Source organism: Bactrocera latifrons, unplaced genomic scaffold (genome assembly GCF_001853355.1).
Source record: "Bactrocera latifrons isolate USDA-ARS-PBARC rearing strain unplaced genomic scaffold, ASM185335v1 scaffold_345, whole genome shotgun sequence".
Classification (NCBI taxonomy): domain Eukaryota; kingdom Metazoa; phylum Arthropoda; class Insecta; order Diptera; family Tephritidae; genus Bactrocera; species Bactrocera latifrons.
This window is the reverse complement of record NW_017536985.1, coordinates 205,429-214,632: the sequence shown is the minus strand read 5'-3', so window position 1 is coordinate 214,632 and position 9,204 is coordinate 205,429.

The following is a 9,204-nucleotide window of genomic DNA, read 5'->3' as shown; positions in this document are numbered from 1 at the left end:
ACAAAGTTAACAAATACATGCATATACATATTTATATGTACATATATATTTTCACATGTTTTTATTTAAATCTAAAAATTGCAAATTTTTAAGCATACTTAATGTTTTAGTATTGGTTAATATTTTATGACTAAATGTAGATGGCGATTTACCAAAAAATTAAATGTATGTATTATGCACATACTCGATCTTTATATAAATGTATTTGATTATATTACTAAATGAAATTAATTTATCTTTTTGTTGAGTCATAAATTTCCATTTTTCAATTTCAATTGCTTGTGAAAGAATACATCATTAGAACAAAAATGTTTCTAAAACTACAAATCTTGCCTTGACCAAGTTTTTACCAAAGGCAATTGCCATAGTGCCAAATGAAACTATTTATTAAATTTTTAAAAACCGTGATCTATTCACCTACGTATGTTCGTATACATAAATGTACGTAAGGTCTCCAACTATTTTATATAAATTTTTTTATATTATAGGTAGAAAGCTTAAGAGAAAATTAATATAAACCACATTTTTTCACTTAAAAGCTATGTTGTCAACAACAACATAACATAACAAGGGATTTCGTCCAAGTATACAATGGCGCCTCGGTTATATCTTTCGTCCACTTAGTTTGCATCGTATTAGAGAGGGGATATGCAGTTTTAGAAATTTTAAAACCACTAAAAAGTTATTAACATATATTGCTCAGGACGAATCTTTTCGGTACATCTCCGGAAGTGTAAAAATTAGTGTGATCGGATAATAACTCCACCTACTCTTTCTATAACGGTATCGTTTGGTTAGAATTGCACAGACAAAACAAAACTACGAAAAAGCTTCTTTTGGGGCCGGTATTAAAACCAGACAATGGAGGCATCGCCTACCTTAAACTGAATTAAAAATACTTCAGGTCCAGTAAATATATCGTGATAAATATTTGCATAACTAGCCACTTCAGGATGTAAACCCAGAGCTTATGGCTAACTTTCTACCGACATATCCGTCAATCTCGAAGATATATTTTTGAAATTCAAAGAGCATTTTTCATTTAATTTCATTGAATCGAGTCAATACCTCCCTAATATTCATATATGTAGATAATATAACTAATATCAGAATTTCTAAACATCCAATTGTTATTACAATTCATATATTGATTAATATGTTAGGTGACACAAAGGTTATCCTTTCGTGTTAATAATATGTCATAATGCCAAAAATTTATGATATCGGGTCAATATTTACCCAATATACTTAATAGATAAATTTAAAAAATCCGGTTTGCATTATACCACATAAAGCAGCAAAAAGCAAGAAATTTTCAAAAAATTAAATTGCAATATAATACTAGATAAACTGTATATAATATGTGTAATCGGTCTATATATTACTTCAGTCTCATGTACAACAAAGAAATATATTATTTATTCTAAAATGCATAGAAATATGTTCATTCGTATACTTAAGTAATGCTAAACTTTAATGCAATCAGTCCAGAGGTTGGTTGTATCTCATTTGAGAATGGTTTTAATATTATTATCGTCAAATAATATTATATATAGTGACAACAATAACAACCAAAAAATTTTTGAAATGGCTGATTGCTGTTATCAGCTCCATAAATTTACCGAAAATTTTAATTGAAGAAGGTGCCTTCTTTGTATTTATTTATCACTTTGAAATATACAGTTCAAACCGACATTTCACCTTTGCTTCATAATTCAGTTTAAAAAGACTTACATTAAAAAATTAATCCTTTGATTACCAACTCAAAAGTTGTAATTTGACTTACCATCTAATGAAGGAATATGCTCATTTTCTCCTCTGAACATTTCAAATAATTCCATTTCTACTCATTAAATTTAAATATAGTGAAATTCTTCATAATCAGAAAACCACTGCTTTAGTATATTTCTATTGAACTGATAAGTGCGAAACAATGTCAGCATTTATCAACAACATTTAATGAATGATAATTATCCCATTAGTTACCGTTGAGCCACCATGAAAGAACGCAAGACATTTGTTTGCTGTGATCATTTTACATATTTTTATTAAACATACTGTCGCAAAATAACAAAAATTAATTAAACTGGAACTATAAATTCTACACAATTATCTTGACGAAATTTCCCCGTTTATCAGAGATAGTTTGAAAATTGTCCAGTTATAGGGGTTGTCCGGCTATGAGGACTGTCCGCATTGGTGCATATCATTGCATTATATTGCTTAGTTGAACGAGTTTTGTGCTTTCATTAATATACCTTTTACTGAAAATAATTGATCAAAAATACCCCCTTATATAGCATTTTTTTTTTAAAGAAGAGTGGCCAGATTTTCGTGTACACGGCTTTATTTTATGTGGATATGTGAAATATCGTACGTCTATCGTTTAAATAGGGACAAATATTTGATTCGGTTTGTAAAACATTTATCAGCTATTGTTAGAAATTGCTTAACGCTGATTGGTCAACGAATTCTCTACCTCATTCATTTATGAAGTTTGATTGGTCGCTTAGATCAGCAATTTGACTCTTTTGAAGGTGGAGCGGAGCATGCGCTACATCAAATCGTGAATTCTCTCTTTTTATATATTAATATATGTGGTGTAGTGATGATACAGAGAGCAAGGAAATATATAAGTTTATATACATACACGTACATATCTTATGCTAATTGTTATATGAGTATATAAATAATAACCACTTAAGGTTATACATGTTGCTCGCTTAAGTCTTTTGAATTTAAAATGAACGAAATAAATACTTTTAGTTACGACCATAAATGTATATGTCTTTTACACACACAAATATATATGTCATCACGCATTAGTTTTGTGTCTAGCTATATTTCGGTTGGGATATTGTGGAAGAACTAAACAAATACAAACTCTTTACGCACATAAATGCTTTGCCGCGACTAAACAGACCTCCTCAAAATGTTTTTTATTTTATTAGTTTAATAAAAATAATTGTAAATATACATACATATGTCATTACAGTGTAAATAAATGAAATAATTTGTTAATTAATATTTATATGCGTTTTAATTATTATTTCTTCTAAAATATTTTATTATAGCAAAAGTGTTAATGTTGAATAGGTAAGTTTCAAAGAGTAAATCTATATTATTAGCAGAATTATATCAATAATTACTGGTATTATAACAAAGTTTTAGTTCTATCTTTAAAAATCTATATTATTTGGGTATTCAAATTAAAACAAAAACCAAATGCTGAAGCGCCAAGTATTCAAGTGTACTCAAGAATATGATTTTATTATTAATTTTATGAATATAACTTATATTCTGATCGACATAATCAGCATACATTTTTCATTGTCGAAAAGCTTTATACTGTCGACGCTCACAACTTAGAAGCACCTTGTTGGGTGATTCTAATTTCTGAAAAATTACAATTTCTGGAAATTTATTTGTATATGTATAAACAGGAAAAAAAACTTTTGTTCACTATTAATAAAAACCAGGAAACAATACAGTACAATACAAATGCCATGATCACGTTCAATACAACATATGTATATATGGCTGTACAAAACAGATTCAATAGAATAAAACATACATAAAAATGTAATTACCAGAAATATTTTTCTTGTTAAAATAAAAAAAAATAATAATAATTATGTTCTCTTTCAAAGCTAAGATATAAATTACGAGTAAAAATCGACGCCTCAATCAACATTTTCAACACTAATCTTTACTTAATATATGTTTGTATAGTCAGTTTCATTTGTTAATTTTGAATCGGAAACATCAATATTGGAGAGCCAAAAGATCACTAACTTGCTTAGTAGAGAATAGTGCACTGCAATTATAAATTATTAACTCATACGCTCAAAACATCGAATTTTCAATTCTAATTTCAAAGCGTTTAATGTATTGCAAACATTGATTCTAAGTTTTTTACTTTTCAATTTTCAGTTATTTTCCCGATGTTAGTTTTAAGAAATTTCTGTAATTTGAATATGAATTAAATATATGCAGTAACAACCGTTTGGTTCAATTGGACATTACGAAATACTTTTGTCAAAAAAATTTGGTCTCTGAGTTTCATTAAGATACCTTTACCAATATATATAGTAAGTAATAACGTCAGCAGGAGTTTTGCGAATTCTTATATTAACTATATTTCCCACTCTATTCATTTCATTTCATTAAGAAAATTCACATATTGACCGATAGTTTAAATTTTCTTATATGGTATATGGGAGCTGGGACAGTATTTACTAATTTTTTATTTATGTTAAATATAAATATAATTATCTGCGAATATATAAAATATAGCACGTTTCTCTCCCTAAGAAGCTCAGGCTGTTCACTTTTCGGAATCGGCAATATCAAACCAATGCTATCGGACAGCTTCCCTGGTGCCTTGCTCTTCACATTTCCTTCAGTTATCTCGATCTGTCAGTCTCATTCTGCAGGCTTGTGCTGCCACCAGGTTGTGACGAGTGAGAATTCCAATCATGTGTCTACGGTCTCTTCTAATGGGAATGAGTTGGAACTTGTAGTGTTTTTGGTCTGCCGCTTTGTACATCACTTTTGCAGGGTTGCAACCCGACAGATCCTTCATTTATTTTTAATCTTCATACTTGTCCAGATCGTCGTCTCGTTGCCATCGATGTCTTTGTGATCTGGCACCCTGTGGAAGTAAAATCGCTTGTTACTGGCGACATCCTCCATTGCTGCCCTGCTTCCCAGACTCTTCTGCCCTATATCCGAACCGATATTACTTCCTTAATATCTAGCTGTTTGGCTATCTACGTAGATATTAGCATATATAATACATAGCTGCCATACTATTTGGTCGATCAAAATCCAGCCTTGTTACGAATCTTTGTAGTTATTTGTAAAGGGTATTACCATATAGTTTCCGTACAAACGTTTGCGTTTTTATTGTGTTTTTATATATTTAGCTAAAGTCTAACCAAATAAACGGATTTCCTTTGCATAACTGTTTTGGTAAATTATTTCTGTATAATGTTCTGTCAGCTCATTAAGACCTTATTCTCCAATCTGATAAGTCAAAAATGTCAAACAACAAATTGTGATTTCTGCAATGTTCATTTAATTTCTGATAGTACACATACATATGTATATAATTTGCGAGTGAGATATTCCGCTCCTAGATTTTATTTGCTAATATTCATAAGAAATTATATCATTGTTGAAAATTTACCAAATGGCAATTTTACATGAGTGACATATTGTGACAGCGATGCTAATTCAGCTACGAGCTCTTTCTTCCAATATCTCGCGCCTAAAACCATCATGTCAAAACTTTTCACTTTGTGGACTAGAATTTCTGCATGTCAAAATAAAATCAAAGGTAATTACTACTTCCCTTTGAATGTTCAACTGCGTCTCCTGCAAAAAGGGAAGCTTCGACCATTATAAATGAAAGAAGTCACTTCATATGTCACCCATCAGACACCAGCTACTTGCTAACAATTTTAAATTTTTAATGCGCGGCTAAAAGTGACATCTCACCACAGAGAGTATTTTTCTCCATTGCCCTTTTGCGAAATCAGGAGAAGTGATACACCGTATATTACCTACATAGCTATTGTTTAATGTACTCTATTTTTTATTTTAAGGAAGTGTCTACACAAAAATAAAATTATATATTATAAATTTGTATCTATGTATTAACATTCAGATGAATTGCCTACTGCCTTTTAGCCTTAAATAATATAGGTAGACTATCTTCGAACCCACCCTAAACATCATTATCTATACCATTATAGCTCTGACTTTTCTATTCTTGTTTATATGTATTTTTTTGGTTGAATTGTATGTTTCTAAAATGTCACTAGAATAAAGTGAGTACCAGTAGAATCAAAACTTTACAAATGGAAAGAAAGGTCGACTAAAAGCCACTTTTTGTGCATACAGGAATGCCAGTAAACGAGGTAGCTTGTGCATAATTAATAAATAATAAAAATTTTCTTCTATCCAAAGCTGAACACCCCAGCAACCACCGGCTTGTCCAAAAAATTTTGGTGAGTATCCAATCGCATGTGTCACTCAACATGTTCGCTATCAGTGACATTCATGAACTTGAATATGTGATATGGTCACGTGGTACGCTGGGTATGTTCAGACTGTCAACAGTCACTTTATTTCCCTGCATATACGTCATCCTACACATACAAACCCACAAATGATGTTAGCGATGTAAACTCGTATGAGTACTGCTTTTATGAAGTCCGCTTATGTGAAGGGTCCTGTACACACAATAGATATAGGCATATGTATGTATGTATTTGTGGGCAAAACGAATGTGAGTTGAACATAGCCTTTAATTTAAGCATAAAGCTTAGATGCATGTCAGTGTCAGTCAGTCCGCCTATGCACTCCATATTCACCTCCTTACTTTTAAGTCGCTTCGATACATTTTTTTGCTATTATTACCTTTTTAACCAATATGTATTTTATTTTCTAAAAGAAGAAATCATTGATATCGTGATTTTGTAATAACTCACTAGTGATAATTATTCTTATACTCTTGCAACATGTTCATCTTACAGTTGTGCGTATCACCTGAAACTAAACGAGTTATAGCACTGACAGGCGAGCAAAATTAAAACGCATTAAGCAACGTTAATGCGCATTGAAATTTTATGGTGACAGACGGCAGACTTGTGCATTTAGATAGCTGATAGTGAAAGTTCTATATTTATGAAAAAAAAAGTGAAATAAAAACAAGAAAAAACATTAACTTCGGTTGCACCGAAGCTAAATACCTTTCACAAGTGCATTTCTGTTAGTAACTATGTGTTCAGTTTGTATGGAAGCTATATGCTATAGTTAACCGATCTGAACAATTTCTTCGGAGATAACATTATTGCCTTTGAAAATAATCTATACCAAATTTCGTGAATATATCTTGTCAAATGTGAAAGTTTTCCATACAWGAACTTGATTCCGATCGTTCAGTTTGTATGGCAGCTATATGATATAGTAGCCCGATATCGGCAGTTCCGACAAATGAGCAGCTTCTTGAAGAGAAAATGACGTTTGCAAAATTGCAAAACGATATCTTAAAAACTGAGGGACTAGTTTGTATATATACAAACAGACAGGCAGACAGACATGGCTAAATTGACTCAGCTCGACACACTGATCATTTATATATATACTTTATGGGGTCACCGACCCTTTTTTCTGGGTGTTACAAACTTCGTGACGAATTTAATATATCCTATTCAGGGTATAATGAATAAGAGAAATTATTAATAGAAATTTTGGTATCTTTGGAAAATCAATATTAATTTAACGAAAAAATTCTTTTATTATTAACTAATTATTACTATTATTAACTAATGGGAAAAATGGGTAGTAAACTGTGCGTTGTTTATTTTCTGCCATCTAAAAATATTAAAATTTGTTTTTGTTAACATATTTGCACATAATTTTATTAGCAATAAAAAGCCTCTTACCTCTGATGCTGTAAACACAAAGGAGGCAGTAGACTTCAAGCGACATCTGTCAAAAAATAGCAAAAATCTGCCATTTTTGAACATTGTTGCCTATTCAAATTTGATAAATTCAGCTAAATGCACGAAATTCTTATGCATTACAAATTTGCATTAACATGGATCAAATGCGCATGTAAATGTAAATTTGGCCCACTAATGCAAGTTAGCGCTTTCGTCTGTCTATATATAGTCCTTCAGTTTTTTATATCTAAAATTCAAAAAACGTCATATCGTGATTTTGTGATAAATCACTAGTGATAATTATTCGTATGCTCTGAAACTAAACGAATTAGATTCATGGTTAGATATATATGTATATACAAGTAGATAATCAGGATGATGAGACGAGTTTGAAATCCTGAAATCTGTCTGTTTGTCAGTCCGTGCCAGATGTAGCTTGAGTAACACGTGAGATATCGGGATTAAACTTGGCACACATGATTCTTACCCCCATATACTTGGCAAAAAGATAAAGCGGAGTTTTTATATGGGCGTAATCCGATCACTGCCACGCCCATAGATCTCAACTAAAGGAAAACCTATAAAGTGCCAGAACTTAGCACTTGATTAACCTTAGTACAGGGAATTGTAGTAGCAAGGGCCACCTGTGGGCCAAAAATCTTGAAAAAGTGGGTTAATAGGTTTAATGTAAATATCTCTAAAACAGTTTAAGAAGGAATAACCATATTCGCTGAACATAAGTCCCATAGTCGATAATAGGAAAACGGAAATCGGACGATAACATTGCTCACTCTCCATATAACGCATCACCCACTTTAGGGTGAAATCAAGTATTTCCGGACCCACACACATGAATTCAACCACATTTGGAACATACTATTCACATTAATAAACAAAGGTACGAGAACGTGCGAAATCGGACCGAAATCACGCCTACTTTCCATATAACACAGTTTCCAATACCATCTGATCCTTTCAGTTTGCAGTTAACAAATTAAGGAGCAATAAAATAACGAAATACAACTTCGCACAAATAGTGTATCCAGGGTTTGACCAAAAATTATTCAAATCCAAAATTATTTCTGCTTAAAATAGGTAAAATTGAGCGAAAACTTATCCTATCCCCCGTGCAACTAATATTAAAATTTATGAACATCCGGCTAACCTTAGTGCATATGATTGGCATGGATGGAGTCATGTGTAGAAGTTCACGCAAGTGAGGAAAGTTYTCTGATTGCCATTYACTTGGGAGGGGCCAGAAAMGATTMTTTTACATATGACTGAAAAARTCATACGAATGAACTTAATCTGTTACTAATATTAAATAATTACTTTATATTATACATATTATACTTCATATTATTACATATGTATAATATAATACATTATTGGGCGAAAGAGTAAAGTTATTGTTTGTTATTTTATAAACTATATTATAGGTCGTAGACTCACTTAGTCTTGATATCTAAAATATTGGTGCTAAAAACAACCTGGTAAACTCAATTGAGATATATGTGATATATATGTATATGAGACGGATATCATTATATTAGGTATAAGACCGTAAACTTCTCAAATTTCATTGGTATATTGCGCGGCATTCTTCTCTTTTTATACACAAATTTTAAAATATAGAGAATTTCTTCATTATTTTCTTTCATTTATGAACAGCTGTAATATTTTTTTGACGACACTCATCTGGAACGTCCGGTCCCTTAATTGGGAAGGTACCGCTACCCAGCTGTACCTG